The following is a 16,757-nucleotide window of genomic DNA, read 5'->3' as shown; positions in this document are numbered from 1 at the left end:
CACACTACTCAGAGAATTTTTATTTTCAGGGATGGATTTTTAGCCCAATTCAAGTAGAAGAAAAGTGGTTTCGTGAAAATCGTAGAAAATGTTTTTTCAGAAACTCCGGGGTGCGTGGAGGTCGCGGTGCACCACGCGACAGTTGTATTCCAAAACTGAGTCACTCAGATCACACGAGTACCCAAGCATGCTTGAAACTCATTCAAATGCAAGTGCTTCTATCTGTTGTCTTGATTGTTTCCAACTCATTCCTTTTGGTTTGGGGAACATGTCAAAATCCCATGCCCAGAGAATTTCAAGTAGAGTTCGCGGAAATGCTCAGTGGACAACCCAGGCAGGGTAAGGATCAGTATTTCCACTCTACTCAGAGAATTTTTATTTTCAGGGATGGATTTTTAGCCCAAATCAAGTTGAAGAAAAGTGGTTTCGTGAAAATCGCAGAAAATTTTTTTTCAGAAACTCCGGGGTGCGTGGAGGTCGCGGTGCACCACGCGACAGTTGTATTCCAAAACTGAGTCACTCAGATCACACGAGTACCCAAGCATGCTTGAAACTCATTCAAATGCAAGTGCTTCTATCTGTTGTCTTGATTGTTTCCCACTCATTCCTTTTGGTTTGGGGAACATGTCAAAATGCCATGCCCAGAGAACTTCAGGTAGAGATCGGGGAAATGCTCAGTGGACAACCCAGGCAGGGTAAGGATCAGTATTTCCACACTACTCAGAGAATTTTTATTTTCAGGGATGGATTTTTAGCCCAATTCAAGTTGAAGAAAAGTGGTTTCGTGAAAATCGCAGAAAATTTTTTTTCAGAAACTCCGGGGTGCCTAGAGGTCGCGGTGCACCACGCGACAGTTATATTCCAAAACTGAGTCACTCAGATCACACAAGTACCCAAGCATGCTTGAAACTCATTCAAATGCAAGTGCTTCTATCTGTTGACTTGATTGTTTCCCACTCATTCCTTTTGGTTTGGGGAACATGTCAAAATCCCATGCCCAGAGAACTTCAGGTAGAGCTCGCGGAAATCCTCAGTGGACAACCCAGGCAGGGTAAGGATCAGTATTTCCACACTACTCAGAGAATTTTTATTTTCAGTGATGGATTTTTAGCCCAATTCAAGTTGAAGAAAAGTGGTATCGTGAAAATCGCAGAAAATTTTTTTTCAGAAACTCTGGGGTGCCTGGAGGTCGCGGTGCACCACGCGACAGTTGTATTCCAAAACTGAGTCACTCAGATCACACGAGTACCCAAGCATGCTTGAAACTCATTCAAATACAAGTGCTTCTATCTGTTGTCTTGATTGTTTCCCACTCATTCCTTTTGGTTTGGGGAACATGTCAAAATCCCATGCCCAGAGAACTTCAGGTAGAGCTCGCGGAAATGCTCAGTGGACAACCCAGGCAGGGTAAGGATCAGTATTTCCACACTACTCAGAGAATTTTTATTTTCAGTGATGGATTTTTAGCCCAATTCAAGTTGAAGAAAAGTGGTTTCGTGAAAATCGCAGAAAATTTTTTTTCAGAAACTCCGAGGTGCGTGGAGGTCGCGGTGCACCACGCGACAGTTGTATTCCAAAACTGAGTCACTCAGATCACACGAGTACCCAAGCATGCTTGAAACTCATTCAAATGCAAGTGCTTCTATCTGTTGTCTTGATTGTTTCCCACTCATTCCTTCTGGTTTGGGGAACATGTCAAAATCCAATGCCCAGAGAACTTCAAGTAGAGTTCGGGGAAATGCTCAGTGGACAACCCAGGCAGGGTAAGGATTAGCATTTACACACTACTCAGAGAATTTTTATTTTCAGGGATGGATTTTTAGCCCAAATCTAGTTGAAGAAAAGTGGTTTCGTGAAAATCGCAGAAAATTTTTTTTCAGAAACTCCGGGGTGCCTGGAGGTCGCGGTGCACCATGCGACAGTTGTATTCGAAAACTGAGTCACTCAGATCACACGAGTACAAAAGCATGCTTGAAACACATTCAAATGCAAGAGCTTCTATCTGTTGTATTGATTGTTTCCCACTCATTCCTTTTGGTTTGGGGAACATGTCAAAATCCCATGCCCAGAGAACTTCAGGTAGAGCTCGCGGAAATGATCAGTAGACAACCCAGGCAGGGTAAGGATCAATATTTCGACACTACTCAGAGAATTTTTATTTTCAGTGATGGATTTTTAGCCCAATTCAAGTTGAAGAAAAGTGGTTTCGTGAAAATCGCAGAAAATTTTTTTTCAGAAACTCCGGGGTGCCTGGAGGTCGCGGTGCACCACGCGACAGTTGTATTCCAAAACTGAGTCACTCAGATCACACGAGTACCCAAGCATGCTTGAAACTCATTCAAATGCAAGTGCTTCTATCTGTTGTCTTGATTGTTTCCCACTCATTCCTTTTGGTTTGGGGAACATGTCAAAATCCCATGCCCAGAGAACTTCAGGTAGAGTTCGGGGAAATGCTCAGTGGACAACCCAGGCAGGGTAAGGATCAGTATTTCCACTCTACTCAGAGAATTTTTATTTTCAGGGATGGATTTTTAGCCCAAATCAAGTTGAAGAAAAGTGGTTTCGTGAAAATCGCAGAAAATTTTTTTTCAGAAACTCCGGGGTGCCTGGAGGTCGCGGTGCACCATGCGACAGTTGTATTCGAAAACTGAGTCACTCAGATCACACGAGTACAAAAGCATGCTTGAAACACATTCAAATGCAAGAGCTTCTATCTGTTGTATTGATTGTTTCCCACTCATTCCTTTTGGTTTGGGGAACATGTCAAAATCCCATGCCCAGAGAACTTCAGGTAGAGCTCGCGGAAATGATCAGTAGACAACCCAGGCAGGGTAAGGATCAATATTTCGACACTACTCAGAGAATTTTTATTTTCAGGGATGGATTTTTAGCCCAATTCAAGTAGAAGAAAAGTGGTTTCGTGAAAATCGTAGAAAATGTTTTTTCAGAAACTCCGGGGTGCGTGGAGGTCGCGGTGCACCACGCGACAGTTGTATTCCAAAACTGAGTCACTCAGATCACACGAGTACCCAAGCATGCTTGAAACTCATTCAAATGCAAGTGCTTCTATCTGTTGTCTTGATTGTTTCCCACTCATTCCTTTTGGTTTGGGGAACATGTCAAAATCCCATGCCCAGAGAACTTCAGGTAGAGTTAGAGGAAATGCTCAGTGGACAACCCAGGCAGGGTAAGGATCAGCATTTCCACACTACTCAGAGAATTTTTATTTTCAGGGATGGATTTTTAGCCCAATTCAAGTTGAAGAAAAGTGGTTTCGTGAAAATCGCAGAAAAATTTTTTTCAGAAACTCCGGGGTGCCTGGAGGTCGCGGTGCACCACGCGACAGATGTATTCCAAAACTGAGACACTCAGATCACACGAGTACCCAAGCATGCTTGAAACTCATTCAAATGCAAGTGCTTCTATCTGTTGTCTTGATTGTTTCCCACTCATTCCTTTTGGTTTGGGGAACATGTCAAAATCCCATGCCCAGAGAACTTCAAGTAGAGTTCGCGGAAATGCTCAGTGGACAACCCAGGCAGGGTAAGGATCAGTATTTCCACTCTACTCAGAGAATTTTTATTTTCAGGGATGGATTTTTAGCCCAATTCAAGTTGAAGAAAAGTGGTTTCGTGAAAATCGCAGAAAATTTTTTTTCAGAAACTCCGGGGTGCCTAGAGGTCGCGGTGCACCACGCGACAGTTATATTCCAAAACTGAGTCACTCAGATCACACGAGTACCCAAGCATGCTTGAAACTCATTCAAATGCAAGTGCTTCTATCTGTTGACTTGATTGTTTCCCACTCATTCCTTTTGGTTTGGGGAACATGTCAAAATCCCATGCCCAGAGAACTTCAGGTAGAGCTCGCGGAAATCCTCAGTGGACAACCCAGGCAGGGTAAGGATCAGTATTTCCACACTACTCAGAGAATTTTTATTTTCAGTGATGGATTTTTAGCCCAATTCAAGTTGAAGAAAAGTGGTATCGTGAAAATCGCAGAAAATTTTTTTTCAGAAACTCTGGGGTGCCTGGAGGTCGCGGTGCACCACGCGACAGTTGTATTCCAAAACTGAGTCACTCAGATCACACGAGTACCCAAGCATGCTTGAAACTCATTCAAATGCAAGTGCTTCTATCTGTTGTCTTGATTGTTTCCCACTCATTCCTTTTGGTTTGGGGAACATGTCAAAATCCCATGCCCAGAGAACTTCAGGTAGAGCTCGCGGAAATGCTCAGTGGACAACCCAGGCAGGGTAAGGATCAGTATTTCCACACTACTCAGAGAATTTTTATTTTCAGGGATGGATTTTTAGCCCAAATCAAGTTGAAGAAAAGTGGTTTCGTGAAAATCGCAGAAAATTTTTTTTCAGAAACTCCGGGGTGCCTGGAGGTCGCGGTGCACCATGCGACAGTTGTATTCGAAAACTGAGTCACTCAGATCACACGAGTACAAAAGCATGCTTGAAACACATTCAAATGCAAGAGCTTCTATCTGTTGTATTGATTGTTTCCCACTCATTCCTTTTGGTTTGGGGAACATGTCAAAATCCCATGCCCAGAGAACTTCAGGTAGAGCTCGCGGAAATGATCAGTAGACAACCCAGGCAGGGTAAGGATCAATATTTCGACACTACTCAGAGAATTTTTATTTTCAGTGATGGATTTTTAGCCCAATTCAAGTTGAAGAAAAGTGGTTTCGTGAAAATCGCAGAAAATTTTTTTTCAGAAACTCCGGGGTGCCTGGAGGTCGCGGTGCACCACGCGACAGTTGTATTCCAAAACTGAGTCACTCAGATCACACGAGTACCCAAGCATGCTTGAAACTCATTCAAATGCAAGTGCTTCTATCTGTTGTCTTGATTGTTTCCCACTCATTCCTTTTGGTTTGGGGAACATGTCAAAATCCCATGCCCAGAGAACTTCAGGTAGAGTTCGGGGAAATGCTCAGTGGACAACCCAGGCAGGGTAAGGATCAGTATTTCCACACTACTCAGAGAATTTTTATTTTCAGTGATGGATTTTTAGCCCAATTCATGTTGAAGAAAAGTGGTTTCGTGAAAATCGCAGAAAATTTTTTTTCAGAAACTCCGGGGTGCCTGGAGGTCGCGGTGCACCACGCGACAGTTGTATTCCAAAACTGAGTCACTCAGATCACACGAGTACCCAAGCATGCTTGAAACTCATTCAAATGCAAGTGCTTCTATCTGTTGTCTTGATTGTTTCCCACTCATTCCTTTTGGTTTGGGGAACATGTCAAAATCCCATGCCCAGAGAACTTCAGGTAGAGCTCGCGGAAATGCTCAGTGGACAACCCAGGCAGGGTAAGGATCAGTATTTCCAGACTACTCAGAGAATTTTTATTTTCAGTGATGGATTTTTAGCCCAATTCAAGTTGAAGAAAAGTGGTTTCGTGAAAATCGCAGAAAATTTTTTTTCAGAAACTCTGGGGTGCCTGGAGGTCGCGGTGCACCACGCGACAGTTGTATTCCAAAACTGAGTCACTCAGATCACACGAGTACCCAAGCATGCTTGAAACTCATTCAAATGCAAGTGCTTCTATCTGTTGTCTTGATTGTTTCCCACTCATTCCTTTTGGTTTGGGGAACATGTCAAAATCCCATGCCCAGAGAACTTCAGGTAGAGTTCGAGGAAATGCTCAGTGGACAACCCAGGCAGGGTAAGGATCAGCATTTCCACACTACTCAGAGAATTTTTATTTTCAGGGATGGATTTTTAGCCCAATTCAAGTTGAAGAAAAGTGGTTTCGTGAAAATCGCAGAAAAATTTTTTTCAGAAACTCCGGGGTGCCTGGAGGTCGCGGTGCACCACGCGACAGTTGTATTCCAAAACTGAGACACTCAGATCACACGAGTACCCAAGCATGCTTGAAACTCATTCAAATGCAAGTGCTTCTATCTGTTGTCTTGATTGTTTCCCACTCATTCCTTTTGGTTTGGGGAACATGTCAAAATCCCATGCCCAGAGAACTTCAAGTAGAGTTCGCGGAAATGCTCAGTGGACAACCCAGGCAGGGTAAGGATCAGTATTTCCACACTACTCAGAGAATTTTTATTTTCAGGGATGGATTTTTAGCCCAATTCAAGTTGAAGAAAAGAGGTTTCGTGAAAATCGCAGAAAATTTTTTTTCAGAAACTCCAGGGTGCCTAGAGGTCGCGGTGCACCACGCAACAGTTATATTTCAAAACTGAGTCACTCAGATCACACGAGTACCCAAGCATGCTTGAAACTCATTCAAATGCAAGTGCTTCTATCTGTTGTCTTGATTGTTTCCCACTCATTCCTTTTGGTTTGGGGAACATGTCAAAATCCCATGCCCAGAGAACTTCAGGTAGAGCTCGCGGAAATGCTCAGTGGACAACCCAGGCAGGGTAAGGATCAGTATTTCCACACTACTCAGAGAATTTTTATTTTCAGTGATGGATTTTTAGCCCCATTCAAGTTGAAGAAAAGTGGTTTCGTGAAAATCGCAGAAAATTTTTTTTCAGAAACTCCGGGGTGCGTGGAGGTCGCGGTGCACCACGCGACAGTTGTATTCCAAAACTGAGTCACTCAGATCACACGAGTACCCAAGCATGCTTGAAACTCATTCAAATGCAAGTGCTTCTATCTGTTGTCTTGATTGTTTCCCACTCATTCCTTTTGGTTTGGGGAACATGTCAAAATGCCATGCCCAGAGAACTTCAGGTAGAGATCGGGGAAATGCTCAGTGGACAACCCAGGCAGGGTAAGGATCAGTATTTCCACACTACTCAGAGAATTTTTATTTTCAGTGATGGATTTTTAGCCCAATTCAAGTTGAAGAAAAGTGATTTCGTGAAAATCGCAGAAAATTTTTTTTCAGAAACTCCGGGGTGCCTGGAGGTCGCGGTGCACCACGCGACAGTTGTATTCCAAAACTGAGTCACTCAGATCACATGAGTACCCAAGCATGCTTGAAACTCATTCAAATGCAAGTGCTTCTATCTGTTGTCTTGATTGTTTCCCACTCATTCCTTTTGGTTTGGGGAACATGTCAAAATCCCATGCCCAGAGAACTTCAGGTAGAATTCGGGGAAATGCTCAGTGGACAACCCAGGCAGGATAAGAATCAGCATTTCCACACTACTCAGAGAATTTTTATTTTCAGGGATGGATTTTTAGCCCAATTCAAGTAGAAGAAAAGTGGTTTCGTGAAAATCGCAGAAAATTTTTTTTCAGAAACTCCGGGGTGCGTGGAGGTCGCGGTGCACCACGCGACAGTTGTATTCCAAAACTGAGTCACTCAGATCACACGAGTACCCAAGCATGCTTGAAACTCATTCAAATGCAAGTGCTTCTATCTGTTGTCTTGATTTTTTCCAACTCATTCCTTTTGGTTTGGGGAACATGTCAAAATCCCATGCCCAGAGAATTTCAAGTAGAGTTCGCGGAAATGCTCAGTGGACAACCCAGGCAGGGTATGGATCAGTATTTCCACTCTACTCAGAGAATTTTTATTTTCAGGGATGGATTTTTAGCCCAATTCAAGTTGAAGAAAAGTGGTTTCGTGAAAATCGCAGAAAATTTTTTTTCAGAAACTCCGGGGTGCCTAGAGGTCGCGGTGCACCACGCGACAGTTATATTCCAAAACTGAGTCACTCAGATCACACAAGTACCCAAGCATGCTTGAAACTCATTCAGATGCAAGTGCTTCTATCTGTTGACTTGATTGTTTCCCACTCATTCCTTTTGGTTTGGGGAACATGTCAAAATCCCATGCCCAGAGAACTTCAGGTAGAGCTCGCGGAAATCCTCAGTGGACAACCCAGGCAGGGTAAGGATCAGTATTTCCACACTACTCAGAGAATTTTTATTTTCAGTGATGGATTTTTAGCCCAATTCAAGTTGAAGAAAAGTGGTATCGTGAAAATCGCAGAAAATTTTTTTTCAGAAACTCTGGGGTGCCTGGAGGTCGCGGTGCACCACGCGACAGTTGTATTCCAAAACTGAGTCACTCAGATCACACGAGTACCCAAGCATGCTTGAAACTCATTCAAATACAAGTGCTTCTATCTGTTGTCTTGATTGTTTCCCACTCATTCCTTTTGGTTTGGGGAACATGTCAAAATCCCATGCCCAGAGAACTTCAGGTAGAGCTCGCGGAAATGCTCAGTGGACAACCCAGGCAGGGTAAGGATCAGTATTTCCACACTACTCAGAGAATTTTTATTTTCAGTGATGGATTTTTAGCCCCATTCAAGTTGAAGAAAAGTGGTTTCGTGAAAATCGCAGAAAATTTTTTTTCAGAAACTCCGAGGTGCGTGGAGGTCGCGGTGCACCACGCGACAGTTGTATTCCAAAACTGAGTCACTCAGATCACACGAGTACCCAAGCATGCTTGAAACTCATTCAAATGCAAGTGCTTCTATCTGTTGTCTTGATTGTTTCCCACTCATTCCTTTTGGTTTGGGGAACATGTCAAAATCCAATGCCCAGAGAACTTCAAGTAGAGTTCGGGGAAATGCTCAGTGGACAACCCAGGCAGGGTAAGGATTAGCATTTACACACTACTCAGAGAATTTTTATTTTCAGGGATGGATTTTTAGCCCAAATCAAGTTGAAGAAAAGTGGTTTCGTGAAAATCGCAGAAAATTTTTTTTCAGAAACTCCGGGGTGCCTGGAGGTCGCGGTGCACCATGCGACAGTTGTATTCGAAAACTGAGTCACTCAGATCACACGAGTACAAAAGCATGCTTGAAACACATTCAAATGCAAGAGCTTCTATGTGTTGTATTGATTGTTTCCCACTCATTCCTTTTGGTTTGGGGAACATGTCAAAATCCCATGCCCAGAGAACTTCAGGTAGAGCTCGCGTAAATGATCAGTAGACAACCCAGGCAGGGTAAGGATCAATATTTCGACACTACTCAGAGAATTTTTATTTTCAGTGATGGATTTTTAGCCCAATTCAAGTTGAAGAAAAGTGGTTTCGTGAAAATCGCAGAAAATTTTTTTTCAGAAACTCCGGGGTGCCTGGAGGTCGCGGTGCACCACGCGACAGTTGTATTCCAAAACTGAGTCACTCAGATCACACGAGTACCCAAGCATGCTTGAAACTCATTCAAATGCAAGTGCTTCTATCTGTTGTCTTGATTGTTTCCCACTCATTCCTTTTGGTTTGGGGAACATGTCAAAATCCCATGCCCAGAGAACTTCAGGTAGAGTTCGGGGAAATGCTCAGTGGACAACCCAGGCAGGGTAAGGATCAGTATTTCCACACTACTCAGAGAATTTTTATTTTCAGTGATGGATTTTTAGCCCAATTCATGTTGAAGAAAAGTGGTTTCGTGAAAATCGCAGAAAATTTTTTTTCAGAAACTCCGGGGTGCCTGGAGGTCGCGGTGCACCACGCGACAGTTGTATTCCAAAACTGAGTCACTCAGATCACACGAGTACCCAAGCATGCTTGAAACTCATTCAAATGCAAGTGCTTCTATCTGTTGTCTTGATTGTTTCCCACTCATTCCTTTTGGTTTGGGGAACATGTCAAAATCCCATGCCCAGAGAACTTCAGGTAGAATTCGGGGAAATGCTCAGTGGACAACCCAGGCAGGATAAGAATCAGCATTTCCACACTACTCAGAGAATTTTTATTTTCAGGGATGGATTTTTAGCCCAATTCAAGTTGAAGAAAAGTGGTTTCGTGAAAATCGCAGAAAATTTTTTTTCAGAAACTCCGGGGTGCCTAGAGGTCGCGGTGCACCACGCGACAGTTATATTCCAAAACTGAGTCACTCAGATCACACAAGTACCCAAGCATGCTTGAAACTCATTCAAATGCAAGTGCTTCTATCTGTTGTCTTGATTGTTTCCCACTCATTCCTTTTGGTTTGGGGAACATGTCAAAATCCCATGCCCAGAGAACTTCAGGTAGAGCTCGCGGAAATGCTCAGTGGACAACCCAGGCAGGGTAAGGATCAGTATTTCCACACTACTCAGAGAATTTTTATTTTCAGTGATGGATTTTTAGCCCAATTCAAGTTGAAGAAAAGTGGTTTCGTGAAAATCGCAGAACATTTTTTTTCAGAAACTCTGGGGTGCCTGGAGGTCGCGGTGCACCACGCGACAGTTGTATTCCAAAACTGAGTCACTCAGATCACACGAGTACCCAAGCATGCTTGAAACTCATTCAAATGCAAGTGCTTCTATCTGTTGTCTTGATTGTTTCCCACTCATTCCTTTTGGTTTGGGGAACATGTCAAAATCCCATGCCCAGAGAACTTCAGGTAGAGTTCGAGGAAATGCTCAGTGGACAACCCAGGCAGGGTAAGGATCAGCATTTCCACACTACTCAGAGAATTTTTATTTTCAGGGATTGATTTTTAGCCCAATTCAAGTTGAAGAAAAGTGGTTTCGTGAAAATCGCAGAAAAATTTTTTTCAGAAACTCCGGGGTGCCTGGAGGTCGCGGTGCACCAGGCGACAGTTGTATTCCAAAACTGAGTCACTCAGATCACACGAGTACCCAAGCATGCTTGAAACTCATTCAAATGCAAGTGCTTCTATCTGTTGTCTTGATTGTTTCCCACTCATTCCTTTTGGTTTGGGGAACATGTCAAAATCCCATGCCCAGAGAACTTCAGGTAGAGCTCGCGGAAATGCTCAGTGGACAACCCAGGCAGGGTAAGGATCAGTATTTCCACACTACTCAGAGAATTTTTATTTTCAGTGATGGATTTTTAGCCCCATTCAAGTTGAAGAAAAGTGGTTTCGTGAAAATCGCAGAAAATTTTTTTTCAGAAACTCCGGGGTGCCTGGAGGTCGCGGTGCACCACGCGACAGTTGTATTCCAAAACTGAGTCACTCAGATCACACGAGTACCCAAGCATGCTTGAAACTCATTCAAATGCAAGTGCTTCTATCTGTTGTCTTGATTGTTTCCCACTCATTCCTTTTGGTTTGGGGAACATGTCAAAATCCCATGCCCAGAGAACTTCAGGTAGAATTCGGGGAAATGCTCAGTGGACAACCCAGGCAGGATAAGAATCAGCATTTCCACACTACTCAGAGAATTTTTATTTTCAGGGATGGATTTTTAGCCCAATTCAAGTAGAAGAAAAGTGGTTTCGTGAAAATCGCAGAAAATTTTTTTTCAGAAACTCCGGGGTGCGTGGAGGTTGCGGTGCACCACGCGACAGTTGTATTCCAAAACTGAGTCACTCAGATCACACGAGTACCCAAGCATGCTTGAAACTCATTCAAATGCAAGTGCTTCTATCTGTTGTCTTGATTTTTTCCAACTCATTCCTTTTGGTTTGGGGAACATGTCAAAATCCCATGCCCAGAGAATTTCAAGTAGAGTTCGCGGAAATGCTCAGTGGACAACCCAGGCAGGGTATGGATCAGTATTTCCACTCTACTCAGAGAATTTTTATTTTCAGGGATGGATTTTTAGCCCAATTCAAGTTGAAGAAAAGTGGTTTCGTGAAAATCGCAGAAAATTTTTTTTCAGAAACTCCGGGGTGCCTAGAGGTCGCGGTGCACCACGCGACAGTTATATTCCAAAACTGAGTCACTCAGATCACACAAGTACCCAAGCATGCTTGAAACTCATTCAAATGCAAGTGCTTCTATCTGTTGACTTGATTGTTTCCCACTCATTCCTTTTGGTTTGGGGAACATGTCAAAATCCCATGCCCAGAGAACTTCAGGTAGAGCTCGCGGAAATCCTCAGTGGACAACCCAGGCAGGGTAAGGATCAGTATTTCCACACTACTCAGAGAATTTTTATTTTCAGTGATGGATTTTTAGCCCAATTCAAGTTGAAGAAAAGTGGTATCGTGAAAATCGCAGAAAATTTTTTTTCAGAAACTCTGGGGTGCCTGGAGGTCGCGGTGCACCACGCGACAGTTGTATTCCAAAACTGAGTCACTCAGATCACACGAGTACCCAAGCATGCTTGAAACTCATTCAAATACAAGTGCTTCTATCTGTTGTCTTGATTGTTTCCCACTCATTCCTTTTGGTTTGGGGAACATGTCAAAATCCCATGCCCAGAGAACTTCAGGTAGAGCTCGCGGAAATGCTCAGTGGACAACCCAGGCAGGGTAAGGATCAGTATTTCCACACTACTCAGAGAATTTTTATTTTCAGTGATGGATTTTTAGCCCAATTCAAGTTGAAGAAAAGTGGTTTCGTGAAAATCGCAGAAAATTTTTTTTCAGAAACTCCGAGGTGCGTGGAGGTCGCGGTGCACCACGCGACAGTTGTATTCCAAAACTGAGTCACTCAGATCACACGAGTACCCAAGCATGCTTGAAACTCATTCAAATGCAAGTGCTTCTATCTGTTGTCTTGATTGTTTCCCACTCATTCCTTCTGGTTTGGGGAACATGTCAAAATCCAATGCCCAGAGAACTTCAAGTAGAGTTCGGGGAAATGCTCAGTGGACAACCCAGGCAGGGTAAGGATTAGCATTTACACACTACTCAGAGAATTTTTATTTTCAGGGATGGATTTTTAGCCCAAATCTAGTTGAAGAAAAGTGGTTTCGTGAAAATCGCAGAAAATTTTTTTTCAGAAACTCCGGGGTGCCTGGAGGTCGCGGTGCACCATGCGACAGTTGTATTCGAAAACTGAGTCACTCAGATCACACGAGTACAAAAGCATGCTTGAAACACATTCAAATGCAAGAGCTTCTATCTGTTGTATTGATTGTTTCCCACTCATTCCTTTTGGTTTGGGGAACATGTCAAAATCCCATGCCCAGAGAACTTCAGGTAGAGCTCGCGGAAATGATCAGTAGACAACCCAGGCAGGGTAAGGATCAATATTTCGACACTACTCAGAGAATTTTTATTTTCAGTGATGGATTTTTAGCCCAATTCAAGTTGAAGAAAAGTGGTTTCGTGAAAATCGCAGAAAATTTTTTTTCAGAAACTCCGGGGTGCCTGGAGGTCGCGGTGCACCACGCGACAGTTGTATTCCAAAACTGAGTCACTCAGATCACACGAGTACCCAAGCATGCTTGAAACTCATTCAAATGCAAGTGCTTCTATCTGTTGTCTTGATTGTTTCCCACTCATTCCTTTTGGTTTGGGGAACATGTCAAAATCCCATGCCCAGAGAACTTCAGGTAGAGTTCGGGGAAATGCTCAGTGGACAACCCAGGCAGGGTAAGGATCAGTATTTCCACTCTACTCAGAGAATTTTTATTTTCAGGGATGGATTTTTAGCCCAAATCAAGTTGAAGAAAAGTGGTTTCGTGAAAATCGCAGAAAATTTTTTTTCAGAAACTCCGGGGTGCCTGGAGGTCGCGGTGCACCATGCGACAGTTGTATTCGAAAACTGAGTCACTCAGATCACACGAGTACAAAAGCATGCTTGAAACACATTCAAATGCAAGAGCTTCTATCTGTTGTATTGATTGTTTCCCACTCATTCCTTTTGGTTTGGGGAACATGTCAAAATCCCATGCCCAGAGAACTTCAGGTAGAGCTCGCGGAAATGATCAGTAGACAACCCAGGCAGGGTAAGGATCAATATTTCGACACTACTCAGAGAATTTTTATTTTCAGGGATGGATTTTTAGCCCAATTCAAGTAGAAGAAAAGTGGTTTCGTGAAAATCGTAGAAAATGTTTTTTCAGAAACTCCGGGGTGCGTGGAGGTCGCGGTGCACCACGCGACAGTTGTATTCCAAAACTGAGTCACTCAGATCACACGAGTACCCAAGCATGCTTGAAACTCATTCAAATGCAAGTGCTTCTATCTGTTGTCTTGATTGTTTCCCACTCATTCCTTTTGGTTTGGGGAACATGTCAAAATCCCATGCCCAGAGAACTTCAGGTAGAGTTAGAGGAAATGCTCAGTGGACAACCCAGGCAGGGTAAGGATCAGCATTTCCACACTACTCAGAGAATTTTTATTTTCAGGGATGGATTTTTAGCCCAATTCAAGTTGAAGAAAAGTGGTTTCGTGAAAATCGCAGAAAAATTTTTTTCAGAAACTCCGGGGTGCCTGGAGGTCGCGGTGCACCACGCGACAGATGTATTCCAAAACTGAGACACTCAGATCACACGAGTACCCAAGCATGCTTGAAACTCATTCAAATGCAAGTGCTTCTATCTGTTGTCTTGATTGTTTCCCACTCATTCCTTTTGGTTTGGGGAACATGTCAAAATCCCATGCCCAGAGAACTTCAAGTAGAGTTCGCGGAAATGCTCAGTGGACAACCCAGGCAGGGTAAGGATCAGTATTTCCACTCTACTCAGAGAATTTTTATTTTCAGGGATGGATTTTTAGCCCAATTCAAGTTGAAGAAAAGTGGTTTCGTGAAAATCGCAGAAAATTTTTTTTCAGAAACTCCGGGGTGCCTAGAGGTCGCGGTGCACCACGCGACAGTTATATTCCAAAACTGAGTCACTCAGATCACACGAGTACCCAAGCATGCTTGAAACTCATTCAAATGCAAGTGCTTCTATCTGTTGACTTGATTGTTTCCCACTCATTCCTTTTGGTTTGGGGAACATGTCAAAATCCCATGCCCAGAGAACTTCAGGTAGAGCTCGCGGAAATCCTCAGTGGACAACCCAGGCAGGGTAAGGATCAGTATTTCCACACTACTCAGAGAATTTTTATTTTCAGTGATGGATTTTTAGCCCAATTCAAGTTGAAGAAAAGTGGTATCGTGAAAATCGCAGAAAATTTTTTTTCAGAAACTCTGGGGTGCCTGGAGGTCGCGGTGCACCACGCGACAGTTGTATTCCAAAACTGAGTCACTCAGATCACACGAGTACCCAAGCATGCTTGAAACTCATTCAAATGCAAGTGCTTCTATCTGTTGTCTTGATTGTTTCCCACTCATTCCTTTTGGTTTGGGGAACATGTCAAAATCCCATGCCCAGAGAACTTCAGGTAGAGCTCGCGGAAATGCTCAGTGGACAACCCAGGCAGGGTAAGGATCAGTATTTCCACACTACTCAGAGAATTTTTATTTTCAGGGATGGATTTTTAGCCCAAATCAAGTTGAAGAAAAGTGGTTTCGTGAAAATCGCAGAAAATTTTTTTTCAGAAACTCCGGGGTGCCTGGAGGTCGCGGTGCACCATGCGACAGTTGTATTCGAAAACTGAGTCACTCAGATCACACGAGTACAAAAGCATGCTTGAAACACATTCAAATGCAAGAGCTTCTATCTGTTGTATTGATTGTTTCCCACTCATTCCTTTTGGTTTGGGGAACATGTCAAAATCCCATGCCCAGAGAACTTCAGGTAGAGCTCGCGGAAATGATCAGTAGACAACCCAGGCAGGGTAAGGATCAATATTTCGACACTACTCAGAGAATTTTTATTTTCAGTGATGGATTTTTAGCCCAATTCAAGTTGAAGAAAAGTGGTTTCGTGAAAATCGCAGAAAATTTTTTTTCAGAAACTCCGGGGTGCCTGGAGGTCGCGGTGCACCACGCGACAGTTGTATTCCAAAACTGAGTCACTCAGATCACACGAGTACCCAAGCATGCTTGAAACTCATTCAAATGCAAGTGCTTCTATCTGTTGTCTTGATTGTTTCCCACTCATTCCTTTTGGTTTGGGGAACATGTCAAAATCCCATGCCCAGAGAACTTCAGGTAGAGTTCGGGGAAATGCTCAGTGGACAACCCAGGCAGGGTAAGGATCAGTATTTCCACACTACTCAGAGAATTTTTATTTTCAGTGATGGATTTTTAGCCCAATTCATGTTGAAGAAAAGTGGTTTCGTGAAAATCGCAGAAAATTTTTTTTCAGAAACTCCGGGGTGCCTGGAGGTCGCGGTGCACCACGCGACAGTTGTATTCCAAAACTGAGTCACTCAGATCACACGAGTACCCAAGCATGCTTGAAACTCATTCAAATGCAAGTGCTTCTATCTGTTGTCTTGATTGTTTCCCACTCATTCCTTTTGGTTTGGGGAACATGTCAAAATCCCATGCCCAGAGAACTTCAGGTAGAGCTCGCGGAAATGCTCAGTGGACAACCCAGGCAGGGTAAGGATCAGTATTTCCAGACTACTCAGAGAATTTTTATTTTCAGTGATGGATTTTTAGCCCAATTCAAGTTGAAGAAAAGTGGTTTCGTGAAAATCGCAGAAAATTTTTTTTCAGAAACTCTGGGGTGCCTGGAGGTCGCGGTGCACCACGCGACAGTTGTATTCCAAAACTGAGTCACTCAGATCACACGAGTACCCAAGCATGCTTGAAACTCATTCAAATGCAAGTGCTTCTATCTGTTGTCTTGATTGTTTCCCACTCATTCCTTTTGGTTTGGGGAACATGTCAAAATCCCATGCCCAGAGAACTTCAGGTAGAGTTCGAGGAAATGCTCAGTGGACAACCCAGGCAGGGTAAGGATCAGCATTTCCACACTACTCAGAGAATTTTTATTTTCAGGGATGGATTTTTAGCCCAATTCAAGTTGAAGAAAAGTGGTTTCGTGAAAATCGCAGAAAAATTTTTTTCAGAAACTCCGGGGTGCCTGGAGGTCGCGGTGCACCACGCGACAGTTGTATTCCAAAACTGAGACACTCAGATCACACGAGTACCCAAGCATGCTTGAAACTCATTCAAATGCAAGTGCTTCTATCTGTTGTCTTGATTGTTTCCCACTCATTCCTTTTGGTTTGGGGAACATGTCAAAATCCCATGCCCAGAGAACTTCAAGTAGAGTTCGCGGAAATGCTCAGTGGACAACCCAGGCAGGGTAAGGATCAGTATTTCCACACTACTCAGAGAATTTTTATTT

This window comes from Atractosteus spatula, chromosome 4 (genome assembly GCF_055471065.1).
Source record: "Atractosteus spatula isolate fAtrSpa1 chromosome 4, fAtrSpa1.hap1, whole genome shotgun sequence".
Taxonomy (NCBI): Eukaryota; Metazoa; Chordata; class Actinopteri; order Semionotiformes; family Lepisosteidae; genus Atractosteus; species Atractosteus spatula.
Note: the sequence above shows the minus strand (reverse complement) of the source record.